Source organism: Anomalospiza imberbis, chromosome 3, assembly GCF_031753505.1.
Source record: "Anomalospiza imberbis isolate Cuckoo-Finch-1a 21T00152 chromosome 3, ASM3175350v1, whole genome shotgun sequence".
NCBI lineage: Eukaryota > Metazoa > Chordata > Aves > Passeriformes > Viduidae > Anomalospiza > Anomalospiza imberbis.
The window spans coordinates 9,973,554-9,991,598 of record NC_089683.1 but is presented as its reverse complement, the minus strand read 5'-3'; the positions used below and the strand labels follow the sequence as shown (position 1 = coordinate 9,991,598).

The 18,045-nt window shown below is 43.6% G+C and overlaps 1 long non-coding RNA gene across 1 annotated transcript; it reads left to right on the top strand.

Moving 5' to 3' along the window:
• The first annotated feature begins 15,669 nt into the window (after positions 1–15,669).
• On the top strand, positions 15,670–17,545 carry LOC137470242 (uncharacterized). Its single transcript, XR_010996961.1, has 2 exons — positions 15,670–15,935; positions 16,043–17,545. It is a non-coding gene; the product is annotated as an uncharacterized lncRNA (long non-coding RNA).
• The last annotated feature ends 500 nt before the right edge of the window (positions 17,546–18,045 follow it).

Sequence of the window (18,045 nt, the reverse complement as noted above, 5' to 3'; positions counted from 1 at the left end):
AGACCAAATAAATCTCATGGTGATCTGCATTTGAAAGTATCTTTGAAAGTATGGGGCTTAAAATACCCAGTATTTCTCCTGAGTCAGCAGACTGATAAATCAATGCATAACTGTTATTTGGTATTTCCCTGGAATTTCCTCAGTGGTGACATGTTTAAATCAGTTAAAGGTTTGAAATGTAAGGCATAAATTGGAGAAATTAGATAAGTCATGAGAGGCAAACGACAATCACCCAAGGGTAGGTGAGGGATCAGCTGAAGCGCTCCTTGAAACATTAACAATCATCATTGAGTGCAAAATGAGGGTGGAAGGGAAGATCCCAACAGGCCAGAGAAGAGAAAGCAACAGAAGGAAAGGGAGAAAGTTGTGGATGGAGAGAAGCCAGACCAGTCAGACTTGCTTTGGTACCTAGCAGGATTCTGTAAATTATTTACAACTTTATACGCACCAGCAGGATAAAATGCAAATATAACAGAAGTAGATTTTTCAAGAACATGTCACATGAGTCCAGCCTGACTTCTTTCTTTGATAGGATAACAGGTCCCGAGAACAGGGGAAAAGTAGCTGCTATGTTGCATCATGACTTCAGAAATGCTTTTATCCTGACTAGATGATGTTCTTACATATCATCTAACAGGATGTGAAAGAGATTAAATCACAGCAAGGTGGGTACTGAACTGCTTGGCATATGGCACTGAAGGGCAAGCTGTGAATAGTTTGCTCTCTAAAAATTTGCAGTGTTTTTAGTCAATTTTTTTTCACTTTGAGTTTTTGGTGGAGTAAAGGATGTACTTTCATTTGTTGAGGGATGAAGCCTCTCAAGGGAAGTTTTCAAATCTACTTGAGGTATGCAGCAGGGCTCAGAGCAATCTGCAAGTCAGGGGAAAAGCACAACCAGTGAAGGTGAATGAAATAAAATGTTGAATTTGGGAAGGGGATTCAAATGTGCAAATACCAAGGAGGCAGCAAAACAACATACTCTCCCAAAAAACAACCAACCAACCAACCAAAGAAAAAACAAATGCCCCCCCAAATATCCCCAAGCACAAGTTTTTATTAGATAGAAGATGAAATGTGAAATACAAGGGAAAATGCACTAAGTAAAAGGGCAAATGCATTCTGGGTTGTATTGGTATCACAAGCTGTGGTTTTGCTCTGCTCTTTGTTGATGAGTCTTGGGTTTATGAACTAAATCCAGTTTAAGAAAGGTTGGCTACTGTCCAGGATGGGCAGCTATGACAGAGGTTTAAGAACTACGAGTCAGGAGGATTGGCAGACAAGTTCCTCTGAAAAAGAGAGGAGTGATGGGAGAGGAGCCTGCAGCAGTCTCTGAATGTGAGATGGAGGACAGCAAGGGACATTTTCTGTCTGGTTGGTAGCACTAGGCAAAACATATTTGATGGAACTGCCAGAAACAATATTTGTATGAGATAGTAGGAAAATATTTCTAACTATAGAGTGCTGAAGCTGTGGATTGAGAGTCCTGGAGAGTTCCTGAACCTCTTGCACTGGGGATCATACAGACCAGGTTAGGCAAGTCTTCACCAGGGAGGGTCTAAATATATTTGTTCCTGCCTTAAAACTGGCTAAGAGGTAAGTGCTTTCACCTGTGTTGGATGGTGCCTGCATGGGAGGTCAGCATGGGAAGATGCAGCTGGATGATGCTCTCCCCTTCTGTTTGAAAGTTTTCTTCGCGCCTAATGGAAGTTTTCTTTTCCAACACTCAGATGTCAGCAGAAGAGGTCTGGAAGCAGAGAAGTACCAGGAGCATGTCTTAAATCCCAGGTTTCACAGTCCTGCCCTGGTGAAATCCTCTTGATGCAAACTCCCTGACTATGCTATCGAAGAGTGTCTGTGCCTCTCACAGCTTAGTTCCTACACCCACAGGAAACTGTCTGTCCTGGGCACCAGCCAGACTCATACCTCAGAAAGGCAAAAAAAGACCCTTTTAATTTACAGAGTTATCATTACCTACCTGCTTTGGATATATATTTCTGTACCTGCTTACTTTGCTGAACAGAGCCCAGAAGAACAGTAGTACCAGGAACAGTCAAATTTGCCTGAAGGCTTCCCAAGGCACTTGCAGGATTTACTGAGAGTTTCATTAGCAAAAACACCTCCTTCACCTAGGCAGGCTCTAAGCCTCTAATCTGATCCCATCAATAAACTGTTATCAAGAATCCTGTGTCACAGTCCTGAAATTGCTTGTTCTTTTGCATTTTTACACATGCACTGTGCCCCCTGGGCAGAGCGACTGCTGGGGCAGCAGGCTTTCCTGCTGAAAGGTGATCTAGGCTTATGCCAAGGGCTCTGATGGGAGCATGCATGCTGGGTAGTTCCTGACGTTAAGCAACAGAAAACAGAACTTCCTTTGCAGCCCACTTAATCCAGAAGATGAAATTCATTTTGGATGGTTTCTCTTTCTCAAATCATAATGGAAAAAGGAAGAAGCATTTTATCAGGTTGTGTTGAACATCACTCTCTTCTACAATTTTTAGAAACAGACGCTGCCACGTTCACAATGGATCTTTTCTTCTTCTTCTGTTTCTTCCCTTTTTTTGTAAATTTTCAGGCTTGTCTAGGGACTCTTTTTAAATTTGAATCCTCTAATCTCAGTGTGATAAAGTCTCTCTTAAGAGCTAGCATTGGAAATGCTCTTAAAAGTTGCTTGGAATGCACACTGGCTTGTAGAAGAAAAAACTCATGCCTTTATTTTCTTGCTAATTTAGATCATGTTCTCTGCGCAAGGAGGCTTCAGCCAGGATAGATAAAAGTGAATCAGGGAAGTTTATTCTAACCACTGCTATGTTAAACTTTCCTGTCTTATAATAGGAAATTAAATAATTTTTGGGGAAAAAAAATTGCGATGCGGAAGAAATAGACCAGATTGGTTTAAATAAGAAGACTTTGTGTTCATACATTATTTTGCACTTTTCAGGGTGAAGAAAATCCATTAATAGTTTAATTTGCATTGCCAGCAGGATGAACTTCTCATCCCATCAAATTTTGGTACTGGCTGAGTTCAACCAAAGCTCAATGGATTTGAAAACACTAAAATAATCTTCTCCAGGGACACTGCTGTCCTGGCTGCTGCCTGCTCTGGGTCAGCATGTTCTACTCCTTCCCACAGGGAGTCATTAGGGACAATGCTTTCTGCCAGCATCTTGGGGAACAGGACACCTCCCACTCTGGGCTGCTCAAACACATAACTTCTTACCCAGCTGTCTTCCTGGCTAAGGAGATTAAGTATGTTAAAAAGGCTTCTGGGAAGCAGTGGGAGCAGGTCACTGGGACACACAGGCACTGGGATGTTTGCTGGTGGGGGTCCAGGCATTGCTTACAGACCAGAGGTGTCAGTGGGCTTTGGTGCCAGGGCCAGACATTTCCCATCTGGCGGGGCACTTGCCACCCCAGCCTGCCACTGGGGGTTGATCATCTCATGAAAAGCCCATTTTCATTAAATAAAAATAGCCTACTTCAGGCTCATTTTTTGATTTTCAGCAATGGTTTTACCTCTGTTTGATTAATGTCACAACACAAAGCCTCAGATCTAGAACACTTTTAATGGTCAGAAGACCAAGTTCAAGGTGAAGCAGCTTCTCCTGAACCTGCAACTGAAGGACCAGAGTGAAAACCAGACAGCACCTATGTCTCTAGACCCTTCCACAGTATTCTTAAAAATCATCTGGCTGCCCAGGTATGAGGTACCACTGCAAAAAAGCAGGCATGTGGCACTCCCTAATATCAGCCTCTGGGCCATTACTGGGACTTGCTCCTGCCCAGGGTTGCAGTGCAAAGGCAGGTGAGAGCCCGGTGCTCTTCCTGTCCCAGCCATCCCCTGTGTCCCTGTGCCTGCAAGCACAGATGCCTTGGGGAGGCTGAAAATCACAACTGCTCCCAGCACTGCCAGCAGGAATACCCCTGCATCTCTGCTCCAACCACACTTGGCAAGGTTTGTCCAGTTCCTACTGCCCTTTTGTTCTCTCTTACTACAAGGCTTGACCTGTTTAAGGGCCAAAGGATCTACAGGCCTCTCTCTGACTTAGGTATTTTTAGGCTTTGAAGTTCAGTGATGATCCTTACCTCCTCCTCATATCTGAGTTCTGTCCTGTTGAGATATGAGGGAGAGCCTGTCCTTTCTTCAACTTCAGTCATCACCTCCTCATTTTAGAGGATAACAGTCTCATAAACAACATAGACACTTATGTTTCAATTTCACAGGGAAGCTTAATTTTTGTGCTGCAACAGCTGAAGATTGAAGGCAGAAGAGGTCCACAATCAATTAATCAATTTGGAAGTGTCTTCACCCATCTTCCCTTTGTTTGCAATACTTAGTTAGGCATATTAATAAGTGAATAGAAATCAAACTATTCTCAAAAAGGCTGGGCCATCAGTTCAATAAAAACAAAGTATTTCATTAAAAAGAGCTCAGGAGGATGTTCTCAAAGAGAACACTTTAAGACTGATTTAGAAGAAAAAGGGCAATGAACCACTATCCATGCCAATTACAAACCAAAACAATCAGAGTCTGCAGAGATACTGGTTTAATCACTAACTGAAAGGACTGTTGTTCTGCAAATTTCGAGGCAGGAGCTGTGTTGCTGTTATGGGATCCAGTTCAGTCCCACCACCACAAGTCCCATTCCCAGCATGCTGTCTGTGAGCAAGGGGGCACAGGGCTTCTTATTGGCATGAAAAGTGTCACACCTTCCTTCTGTGCCTCCCTGAGCCCAGAAAGCAAAATACTCATCTTCACAGGCAATTTAGCAGGGTGAGAGGCAGCTCTGCCATCTGCATTCATTAGCACTGTGGTTAGTGCACCCCATTCTGGGGACAAGCAGGTTTCTGTGTGCTGGTTTTTGGGAGGATGCTTTGAGTTGTGAGGCCTTTCCATAAATAGTCATGGTCGATTCAGCCCTGCCAGACCATTTCTGGTAAATGGGACACTGGTTTCCCATATTCTGAGAGGGTGACTGGAGCGTCACATGGGAAAATGCCAGGCACCCGTGTGTCTTTGTGCCACTTGTGTTGCTTTCAGCAGTGTCTGTCTGGATTTAAATAAGAGCCTTTCAAGGCCGGAATTTAAATGGAGCATTTACGGCTCCTCTGTCCCAGCATAGTAAATGCCAGGAGCTGTAGGTCTGTTGCAGCAGCCTGGCTTGGCTGATGGGGTTTTTTTTGTGCAGCCCAGATTTATGTGACCTTGTGTCCTGAGATCTTTTATCTGTGGCCAATATTTGTGTGTCCCGTGGGACATGGCAAGGCAGTACTGCAATGGCTCTGCATCCAGAGGTGGCAGCTGGCTCTTGGAGAGCTCTGACAGTTGGAGTTTGGTCACTGATTTCGCTTTGATGCTGTACAAAACCACCTGTTGTGAGAGATACAAAGCTGCCTGAAGCACATCCCTGTGCAGTAATTAAATAGGTGGGCAAGGCTGTGCCCTCTTGGAACACATTTTATTTTTGCCATAGATAGCTAAAGATAAACTGCAAATTGCCTTGCCAGAAGAGATATCCCTGTTGTTGACCTGTCCATCCTTGTCCCCATGGATCACAGGGACAGCACAACCTCCTACTAAGGTGACAGGGAAAGGCTTTCACCCCCCAGCCCTGACAAGGCCAGTGTTTTCTCATTTTCCTCCCTCCAAGGTCAGCAGGTTGAAGACATCCCATCACTCACAAGCCTAGACCCTTGTCTCCCAACCTTATAACCCCATGGGAGTCGTGGGGAGGATTTTCACCTGAAATAACCTCGTACTGTTGAGAGTTAGAGCATTCCTGCATACAGAAGCTGTGGGTGCAAGTTTTGTGGAGTAGGAGACAAAGGAAGTAGAGAAAATTGGATTTTTCCCCAAGCGAAAGCTCTGATTGCTCTCCTGCAGAGGATGAATATCAGCTCGGCTTGTCTGTTCCTGAGCACAGACATTGCACTATGGTGAACGCTTCTGTCAGCCACACACCTGTGTAGCACATGTGTGGCTGATGTTGAGGCCTTGGATGCAGGGGGACATGGAGCAGCATCAGCAGCCTGGTATTAATGTGTCACCTCCAAAAGTAGTTTGGATCCCACAACTGCTTATTCTTTGAATTTAAGCCTAAAACTCAGTGTAAACTATACTTTAGTTGCATTAATGACATTTTCCTTACGCCCCTTCCCAAAGATCTCACTTTTCCAAACTGGAAATTATATTTTCAGATATTAAAACACCTGTTGATATGCTTTCCCTTGGTGTAAATTACCTGTGAAATGAGGTTATTTAACTGCTGTAAAATAATGCCAGCTGTGTGCTTACATCTTAGGAGACAAGAAGTCTGCAGCAGCTAGGGTAACAGTGGTTTTTTCATCAGGTGTTGGCACTTCTGAAAATGGTTGGCAGTGTTTGCTCAGAAGTTAGGAAGGAATCAAATGATCCAGAACTAATCTAAATTGCATGGATATTTTACCTTAAATGCCACCTTGAATAAAATTACAATTCTGCAGAAAATGTTAGCAAGGCAAATAAGACTGAGAAAATGAAGACAAACAGAAAACAATACATATCTTAAGAAGGTTGAATTATCCTCTGGAAGTTCTGGTCTCTCCCTGTGGATTATACAGAGAACTCAGGTAACCAGGTATAATTTTTAGCACCCACTGTCTCAGGACTGCTGCTTTCTGAAATGTCTGATGGTGATCTGAGATCAAGGCTGTCCCTTAGTACTGTGCTGTGTGATGTTAATAAGGCTTGGCTTAATAAGTCCCTATTGAAAGTTCAAACAGTTCAAGAAGAGGAAATGAGGCCCATTTGAAGGCAGGTAGCAAATTTGAAAAGTCATGACAACAGCAGAAACTTACAGGAGGCAAAAAGGAAACAAAACAGAGGATAAAGTATGTTGAAGTAGAGGGTTAGTCAAGGTGAAGGCAGTTAAACTGCAGTCTACCTGATGAAGAGGGGATTCAGCCCCTCTTAGAAAAGAAGGATTAGAGAAGAGTTAATCCTCTCACTGCTTTTTGACTTACAAAATAAGATCTTCCTTGCTTTCAGGTAGGAATGGGACTTGGCTATATTCCTGAGGAGAAGCAGAAGGGATGGAGCAGAAAAGAGGGAATATTGCAGCTTTGCTGAGCCTCTCAGGGCTACCAGACATAAGGGTGATTGCAGATGCATGTGTCTGCTGCACATCTGCTGTACATTGCCTTCACAGAGGTGGTGCCTCAGTGTTGCAAGATGTTGTGTTTCAAAAAGGGCTGTGTGACCAAACTGCTTCTTCAGCTCCTGAGCTCAGCTCCATGCAGCTCCTCTGCAAATGCTGGGGAAGCCCAGTCCCCTCCCTGGCCTCAGCAATTCCCTGAGTGGGGTCTGATGATGTAGAGGGGGAGGAAGGCTCCAGCAACCTCCTCCTCTGCAGGTTCTCCAGCCAGACTGGCTATCAAGGTGGTGGTAATGATGAGGAGATCACTGAGAGAGCTTTGACATCCCTCAAATCCTGCTGGTGAGTCCAGCCACAGCACACAGCAATACTTAGTGGTACCAGAATCTCATACAACTAATTTTCTTTTTGTGGGGAGGAGTGCGAGGAGTAGGGTGTTCAGTAGCATCAGTCACCAGCATAATTCCTCATTGCTATGGGTCCAGGAATGCAGCAGGAAGATAGCAGCCAGAGACAGCAAGAATCAAAGAATCATAGAACAACTTGGGCTGGAAGGGACCTCAAAGACCATCCAGTTCCAACCCCAATGTCATGGGCAGGGACACCTTCCACTAGACCAGGTTGCTCAGAGCTCCATCCAGCTTGGCCTTGAACACTTGGCAGGGGCTGTGTCCTCACGGCTGCTCTTCTGATGGCCAGCAGAAGCCCTTGCTGAAGCAGGATGCTCTGCCCTGGAATGTGGTCAAGGAACTTGAATAATGCCCCCATTTGCAAGGCAGTCAGTGGTGGACTGGGGAAGTGAGAGTGGAACAGTCCTGCTGCTTTTGGTGTTGAATTACAGCTAAACCTAGTCTGACTCACTTTGATAATGAGGTTAAGATGTGGCAGGTATGGTAAAGCATCCTTATCTAAAAATGCTGATCTGACACGGCTGACAATCAATCACTCTGGAGGCACCTGGGCACAGCAGAGCAAGGCTGAGCAGCAGGGCCCGGCCGGCTCCGCTGCTCCTCACATCTTCCCAGTCCCACTTGGAAGAGAAAGGAGCAGGCAGCGCCTCGGGAGGGTGCGGGGGGAGCCCCGGGCAGCACAGGACCTGCACCACCTCTTTCCAAAAGGGGGAATTGGCTGTGTTTATAGTATCAAAGTCCTGTCCCACTTGCAAACAGGCAGGTTCTTCTAATGTATTTCTCCTTGGAGTGTGTGGAGATTCCTCCCAGGTTTTGGGGATGCCCACCAAGGATAACTCCTCGAGGTTAAGAGAAAGAGGCCTGCCCATGAGTGTTGATATTGGTGAGTTATATCAATCTCTACTTAAAAATTGTTTATTTTTGCTAGCTTTAATATAATTGCTTTAGTATACTGCACTGCATTATATTGTACACTACCAGTAGTTTAAGCTTTCATATTTTGTAGTAAATCTGATTAATATCTTTTGTCTAATCATTTGTCATAATGAATTTTATATAAATATATCTGATTTGCCATATTTCAGTTCTGTGGGACAAAGTTGCTTAAACTGTTGACAAACTCTGAGGCTGAGATTGGATCCAGCTGCTCCTTAGTTTCTCCCTGAGAAGGAATTTAGAAGGCAAGGGAGTCCTCTCTGTGCCTCGTGGCTCAGCGGCAGTTTATTCTTCAATAAACTTTGTCTGAAGCTCATAGTCCAGCCAAGACAATTTGATGTAGTCTTGGCAGGATGGCAAATGATTTTGAGAAACAGACAAAAGGTTTAACAGAATATTTATGGGGGCATAGTATACACATTGATTCTGATGATCCCTCGCCAGGGGACAGTTAGTATGAGTGGGAAAAGATACAGGAGAAATTAGATACAAAACAGGGATCGCTGAAAGATAAAAAAGGAAAAGGTATTATCTGGGATTATGCTTAAAGGCTGAATGTCAGTGGAGAGAACAATTGCTAAAAGAAATTAATAATCTTAAAGAAGAAATAGAAGAAAGACAACTTGTAGAACTTTCTCTATAGTATCAAAAGGACCAATTGAAAAAACAGTTAAAAGAATCTAAGGAAAAACCAAAAAATTTGGAAGGAGAATTAGAATTGACATTATTAAAAATAACAAATCCTATTAAAAATTACAAAAATTGATAGTTTCACCTGAGGACAGGGGGTGGTGATAACTGGGAAAGCCCTGATGAAAATGCTGATGAGGTTGAATGGGATTCCACTGAAAAAAATTAAACCCCCACCTGTTAGAGCAGAAGAGATTCCAGAGTTAAAAAGGAGTCCCATAACTAAACCCTAATTTGTCTGAAGGACCTCAAGGAAGCCAGAGGAGGAGCAGGGCCAGAACTGCTCCCTGGGATCCTCTGCAATGGATAAATGTACAGGAAAAATATAAACGAAAACCAGGGGAGTCAGAAACTCAGTATTTGTGGAGTGTGAGAATCTTCTATCCGGGGAAGATGGAGTTTTGCTGGATGGATTTGAGAGCTCTGTGTTCTGGGGTACGAGAGTCTTGTTAAACCTGGGACCTGAGCCTGCCAATGAACCCTGTTCAACAACCAGCTGGGTTGCAAACTGGGCAGGAGGAATAGATATTCTGAACAGAGGAGAGCCAGTTTCCATACCCGTTGAGGTCAGCTGATGAAATGTTTGCCGCTGTTACAAAGGCAGCTTGCCTGAAGCCAACGCACAGAGGAGCACACCTAGACATTCCAATCTCCGCAGAGGTGGGCCCCAGTTTATTAAGACCCCTGTCAAAAGGAGCCCGTACAATACAAAAAATGTATTTAGTGAAGCGACGAGATGAAATCAGAAAAGATGTAATGCATAATGAAGCTTTACAAGAGCCACAAGTCCCAAGGAGAGATATTCCTATGTGGGCAGATCTCTAACACAACGTGATGAACTATGCAAGAGAAGTGGGCTGGGAAAACCATTCTGGAGAGCAAACTTGGGCTACTGAAGGGATCCCAAAGTCTGTATGTAGAGACCTCCTGAAAGAGGGGTGAGGACTTTTAAACAGAACCTGTCTGGAAGAAAAGAAAAACCAAAGCCTTCTGCTCACTTGGGAGGACAGTGAAATGTGGAGGACTGCAGTGACTTTTCGAATTCCTCATGCCAGCCTCAGGGGACAGCCCAGCACAGTGACAGCAGACTCAGTCAAAGCAATACCAGGCAGGAGGGAACGAGTTTAGGTTGGATGTTAGGAAGAGGTTGGGTGTAATATGCCGGGTTGGTTCAGTTAGGGGTCTTAATAAATGTTAGTTAGTCGGTTCTATGTATCCCTATTTCCCCCTCAATATGGTTTGCTCCAAGCTGTCTGCTACAGGAGCTTTTACTTGTCAATCTAATAGCCACTCCCCGCTTCCTCACAGAAAGTTCTGTATCATTCACCCCACCTCTGCAATCCCGTTTGTCCCAGAACCCTGTACCTGCCTCTGTAATGTTCCCATAGGTTGCCATGGTCCGCCTCACTCCCCTGTTGTCTGTCCCCATTGGGCGAGGGGGGCTTCTGCCCCTGTTTGCCCACCCCCTGTTCAACCCCATGTTTCTTTTGTCCAATTCACCATTTTGCTCGTGCATGCAACCTGGGAACCCTGCGCGGCTCTGACCACCGCTGCGGCCACACAGGAAATAAACAGTTCTCAGCCACACGGGACAAGGTGTGCCTTCTCTCTCCCTTTGTCTCCTCTCAGCATGTGGCTACAAAGGCAGCAGACCCATGCAGAGGCTCAGCTCTAGAGCTCCACACATGTGGCAGCCCCAGTCTCGCCGAAAAGCAGTGTGCCTAGCTGGGCGCCCCAACTGCCTGGGACCAGGGCAAAGAAAAACCAATGCCGCAGTTGGATATTAGGAAGAAGTTTTTTACAGAAACGGTGATAAAGTTCTGGAATGGTCTGCCCAGCGAGGGGGTGGAGTACCATCCCTGGATGTGTTTAAGAAAAGACTGGATGTGGCACTCATTGCCATGCTTTAGTTGAGGTGTTAGGGCATGGGCTGGACTCAATGATCTTGAAGGTCTCTTCCAACCTTGTGATTCTGTGAATTCTGTGAGTAGTGAAAAGCCTCTACAGGAAAAACACACTCCCAACCTTTATGAAACACAAAAGAAAAATAACCTCTAAGAGCTGGGTGAGCTTTGGGCCTTAACACCCAGGGCATTCCTTTCTTCCAATGGTCCAATAAGAATGGGGCCCATATCTACTTACCAGTAAGACCTAGGAAAAAACCTTTGAGTTTTAATTGACACAGGAGCTCATGCTATCTCTGATCGTCCCCAGAGATGCTAAAAATTTAAACTTCAGTTTTATAGAAAGAATCCATCTATTTGGAGGAAGAGGGTTCAATGAACAAATGTATACTTGTGTATAACAAATATGTTATACTGCCAAAGTCTGTTTAGGGTTATCTGAGGAAAAACAAATGACCTCACAAACATTTGCAATTGCACATCATGAAGAAAACATTTCAGAATATGATATCCTTAAAGGAAAAGTTTGGCAATTGCCCAACAGGAATGTCTGGTCATTTGAGCCCACAAAACTCCATATAGTAAATTTTCTGGAAAAATAAAGAAAAATTAATCTATTAAAATTTACCCAGTTTTACCTGCTTCTGCTGTGACTAATATCAAGCAGTACTCTATTACAGCCAAAGAAAAGGTAAATGAATTAATTCAGAATTTAGAACAAAGGGTTAATATATTTAGGACACATTCCCCATAAAATAATCCTGTTTGGCTGCTAAGAGAACCAGATGGGAGCTGGCACTTAACAACTGATCATCGACAACTTAATGCTAACACAGAAACACTCCTGCAGATGTCCCAAATACTGCAAATCTCACTGCTGCCCTGCAAGCAGCTGCACATAAATGGATGGCATTTTTTAATATAAAAGCCATGTTCTTCATGGTTCTGCCTCAGGAAGAAGACAAACCCAAATTTGCATTCACTTGTGAAGGAACACAATGCACCTTTAATTGCCTGCCCCAAGGGTATAAGTATTCACCTACCACAGCACACAATGCTTTAGTTGAACTCCTTCAACAAATGAAAATCCTGGAAGGAGCACAAATCTATCAATACACTGATGTTGTGTTGATAGAAGGTGAAAAGGAAGATGCAGTAAGAACAACAGCACAGGATATATGGAATACATTAAATTACAAGGGAATAGAAATGCCCCTACTAAGTGCCAATGCACTTCTAAAGAGGTAAAATTCCCAGGAACCTGGTGGGCTGCTGGGCAGGCTGCAATCCCAGATGGAACAATTGCAAAATTGGATGCTGTTCCCACTCCTACTACTAAAAAGAAACTTCAAAAGATCATGGGTACTTTAGGATACTGGAGAAATGTTTCTGGATATTTTCTAATAGAAAGACCATTGCACATATTAATGAGGAAAAAACAGACCTGGGAGTGGCCTGATAGTCACAAACAGGCTTTCCAAACACTGATAGAAGAATTAAAAATGCATGAAGCACTAGGTCCTGTTCAAACCAGTGATCCTAGAATAGTTAAATGGGGTTTTGCTGAACATGGGACTTACTGTAATATGTTCCAGAAAAGTCCACATGTACCCAAACAACCATTAAGGTTGAGTTCCACAGCATTGAAGGATACTGATAAGAGATACATTGATTGGGAAGAGGGATTAATATCTCTGACCTGAGCTCTTAAACAAGTAGAAAAATTCAACAGCATCAACCTGTGCAAGTCCAAGTGCCTTTTAGCCTGTCAGTCAGTATTAAGGGCAGTGCTTCACCAGCTGGGATTGCACAAAGACCAACAGTACACAAATGGTTTGCAGGTCTTGGAACTCAAGGATCAGATGGATATAACTGAAGGGACCAGATATGCTAGCTTTGCAACAGAAACCTAGTCCTGTACTTGATGTTCCTGCATTTACATCAGACTCTGAAGTTAAAGATTTCACATTTGTTGGTGTGTCAGCCAAATGCATTGATGGTAAATGGAAGTACAGAGCAATTGCTTTTAGCATTCAGACAGGAGTGGAAGTAGTAGAAGAAAGACTGGAAAGTGCACAGGTGGGAAGGTTAAAAGCTGTATTGCTGGCAGTAAGAGAGACATCAAAGACAATATATGTTGATTCTTATGCAATCTGGGCTGGTGCCAGTGGCCGTGTCAATGGAAAACAATAGTTTGGCAGGTAAATGGAAAAGAGGTGCGGCAGAAAGAAGACTTGGAGTGATTCTTTTTTTACAGGCTCAAACCCAACCAATCCACATTGGATGGATCAAAGCTCATGCCAATGGTCAAGCCTTCCAGGACAACCTAAAGGTGTTCCAACCCATCAAGGTCAAGCTACCGCAGCTGGGATTGTACCTATGACTCTAATGGACACTCAAGGACCATTAGCCTGGGTGGCTACAGACTCCAATGGCCACCAACACAGAATCAGTTCATGTATAATTCCCACATTCTGAACCAAGGAAATTAACCTATCCTGTCTGGCCCAGCTGCCGAGATATATATTATTTTATTTTACTGATCAATGGCTGCTCCTGGTCATCATCCTGATGGTAACACCTGGAACACCAAAGTGGATAATACTCTTCAAACAGCCTGGAGGCTGCTGAAGTGTGGACTTGCAAACACAACAGATCTCATGGGACAGTAGGTACCTGCCTACAAGGGTCCCTCTACAACTTGAAGGTGGTGTTGTCATGCTTCAGCACCTATGGGAATGAACATTACCCTGGTTAAAAACTGTTGAAACATCCTGAACTACACAAACTGGTACAACTGAAAAAGGATAATTGAAAAACATTCATCACTGTCCATCGTGATGTAGAAAAATACATTGTTGTCCTAGAGAGAGTGAAAAGGGATAGAGAATGTCACTGTATGATGACTTGTTTGGATGATCCCCAACCACGATGGGCATTCTGAATTTATTGTTGCACCCTGTTATTATAATATTGTTATTAATCAGAATCTGGTTTCTATAAGTAATCATTTTTATATATTTTATATGTAAGAGTGTGATACTTAATCCAACAAATGAGGATACTAATGATTCCAGAAGTACATAAATTAATAAGTGTTTCTTGCTAGAATCAGTAGCTAATTCTATCATGTGTTCCATTTAATATTATTAACTAAATTCTAACTGATTTTTATAATAATTTTGTATGTAAAAGTATAAGGTATGATTATAGCATAGCTAACACTATTTCAAACTATGTACCGATAAAATAGTAAAACCCAGGAGTCTGATGTATCTCAATATATTTAACAATACTTGGGTTTTGGGGATGCCCTACAAGGATTCTCCTTGAGGTTAAGAGAAAGAGGCCTGCCCATGAGCATTGATATTGGTGAGTTACATCAATCTCCATTTAATAGTAGTTTTTTATTGTCAGCATTAATATAATTGCTTTAATATGGTCCATCTATTATACTATACACTACTAGTACTTTTAGCTTTTATACTATGTAGTAAATAGTCCCAGTTACAATATTTTTTCTTATAATTTTTCATAATAAATAATTTTATGTAAATGTATCTGATTGGACATCTTTCAGTTGGGGTGGGAGGGAAGTTATTTAAACTGCTGACAAACTGAGAGGCTGAGATTGGATCCAGCTGACCCCAGGCTCCTCTCTGAGAAGAAGTTAAGAAGGCAGGGGAGTCCTCTCTGCACCCCGTGGCTCAGCAGTGGTACTGTGGTGAGAGCAGCACAGTCCCTCAAACTGGTTGCAGGTGGGTATCAAGATGGGCCTTTTGGGTGGCCTGGGCTAAGGTTTTTCCCATTCATACAGCACCAAATATCACCTTTAGCTCACAGCTGACTCAGGGCTGCAATGTGGGCACAGTATGAGGAGCCAGAGGAGAGTTGTGCGTTTGTTCAAATTGCAGTGTGGATTCTGCTGCTGAGTAGCAGCTAGCATTTAAACTGTTGGTCTCAGTATTTCAGAGAGTGCATTGTTGTGCTTCTTCCTTTTCTTAATTTAGACGGCTGAAGGGTGCTAAAGACCAGCTCGTTGGTGTCCCCACAGCTCACCAGCTCCAGCCTGCCCAGCATCCTCAGCTTTTGAGCTTCAGGCACTAGCATGGGTGCAAGACCTATCAATCACCACAGTGCTGCAGAGAACAATGGAGATCTCAGCACAGCAGGAACCAAAGATGCCTGGAAAACAGTTGCTCCTTGTTCAAATATGCAGGCTGCATCCATGCAAGAAGTCAGACCAGCCAAGAAGAGAGTTTTGAGAAAGGGACAGGATCTGCATTAATCTTTACCGGCTAGTGAGGGTTCCTGCCTTCTTATGAGCTCAAATTCAGCATTAATTAAATTGCTAACCTTTCTCTACAGAAATAAATAAACTGATATACAGCATGGGATTTGAATGCAAGCTGACAGGCCATGGTGGCTTGGGTGAAACATGGAGAGACCTGTGATGACAAACAGCCTTTGCATGCAGGACAAAAATCTGGGTAGTACTAGGGAGCCATAATGATGGCCAAAATGATGTGTAACCCTAGGTTTCATCCTGCCCTCAGTCCTCTTAGCTTCGACAGAAATACTCCAGTATTTCAGCTCTGGAGCTAGGTTGATAAGAAATTACCTTCAACAGAGGCCATCACAATACCTCAATATATGACTGTTCCACCACCATGAGCTAAGAGTGGAGACACCATAACCTCCCTGGGCAACCTGTGCCAATGCTCAGTCAACCTCACAGTAAAAAAGTGTTTCCTAATATTCAGAGGGAACCTTCTGTGTTTCAGTTTGTCCCCATTGCCTCTTGTCCTATCACTGGAAACCACCAAAAAGAGCCTAGCTCTAACTTCTTTGCAGCCTCCCTTCAGGTATTTATGTGCATTGATAAAATTCCCTTTGAGCCTTCTCTCCACACTGAAAAGTCCCAGCCCTTCCTTATAGGAGAGATTCTCCAACCCTCAATATTTTTCATTAGCTTTTCCCAGAGTCTTTTTAGTATGTCCATATCCATCTTGTATTGGGAAACTCACACCTGGACCCAGCACTCTGGCTGTGACCTCACAAGTGCTGAGTACACTGGAAGGAGCTTGACCTGCTGGCAATTCTCTGTCTAATGAAGCCCATGGTACCATTTGCCTTCTTTGTCACAAAGGCAGACTCCTGGCTCGTGTTCAATTTGGTGTCCAGCAGGACGCCCCGGCTCCTTTTCTGACAAGGTGCTTTCCAATGGGGTGCCCAGCATATTCTGGTACATGGGGCTGTCCTCCTCAGGTGCAGGACTTCACATTTGCCCTTGTTGAACTTCATGAGGTTCCTGTTGGTCCATTTCTCCCACCTGTTGAGGTCTCTGGATGGCAGTGTGGCCCTGTGGTATCAGCCTCTCCTCACAGTTTTGTATCATCTGCAGACTTGCTGAGGGTACTCACTTCCCCCTCATCCAGACCATCACTGAAGATGTCAAACAGGACTGGACCCAGTATAGACCCTAAACTGGCTTTCACCTAAACTTTGTCACCACCTTCTGGGCCCAGCCATTCAGCCAGTTTTCAATCCCCCTTACCGTCTGCTCAACTCACCCACACATCAACAGCTTGTCTGGGCATCTAATGTAAGACAGCATTGAAGTCCTCGGAGACATCCAGGTAGAAACTATCCACTCCTCTTCCCCCATGTCCAGGCCAGTCATTTCTTCACAGGAGTTTGAAATTTGGTCAAGCATGGATTCCCCTTAGCGGATCTGTGCTGACTGCTCCTAGTGGCTTTCCTGTTGTTTATGTACCTGGAAATGGTTTCCAAGGATTAAGTTGAGGCTCATCAGCTTTGGGTTATCCTTCTTGTCCTTCCTGAAGATAGAAGCAACATTTGTTTCCTCCAGGCTTTGGGCACTTCTCTTATTTTATGGAAAAATGTATCAGTCCTTAAAAGATGTGGTAAAACAGCATCATGACTGAAAAGACTGCATGTGAGAGATTTTCCTGGCCTGGCTGTGCTGGCAAATACTTCAGAGATAAAGGGTGCCTTGGAAACCAGAGGATTATTTTTGACACTAACCTATGTTTCAACTCCATCCATGGATTCACAAATAACCTCTGGCATGCCTCTGCTTAGGTGCTCTTGTGTACTATAACAAATTTGTGAGTGCAAAGATGGGGGAAAAATAAGTTCAAGCCCCTGTGGGCATCTCTCCCTAAAAAATCACTCCTGGCATGACATGGACCTTGCTGCACTCTCCATGACTGATCTGTGCTCAAGAGTCCTAGCCCTTCAGTGAACTGTGTCAACCATTCCCTAAATGGCAGAGGAAATGCCTTAATACTTATCCATATGGTAAAGGAAGTAAGAACATCAACAACAAAAAGATAATTAGGGAAAGATATCCAATAGAGATGCAAATGAACCTCCCCCCACAAAGCCCTTTATAAATCCTGGGATTTTGTGCATTTATTACTTCTATTAAATGTGACATATTTAAAGCATCCTTTGCCAAAAGTGATCTTTCACTCTTTCTCTCTGACCTCACTTAGCTAGTTCATGAACCAAAAGCAGATTAAAGGGGAGATAAATAAGATTTATTAAGCACTTGGGACCACTGGAAAAAATGCCATGTATAAAGCCTCCATGGAAGCATACAGTATTCTTAAACATTTTATTTTGCTGAAGGTTTTGAACTATTAATTACCAGTAACATTCCAAAGTTCAATGTTTCTCTACCAACCATTCCCTTGCTTGCTAGGAGCTTAACCAGCTCCCTTCTCACCACCCCTGCTGTTTCTCTTATTTCCTCTTTGCATCCAAGCTTGTAGCAACCACTGTTTGATCTAGGTGGGAAAAAAAACACTAAATATACCTTGGCTCCAGATTACAGCTCAACAAAAAAGGGCACTTTTTAAAAATTGAATGGGATGTTTGCCTAACATGGAAGGTCTCTGGCAGGCCAGCACACAGACAGTGCAGTTTTTTGGTATGTAACACCAACAT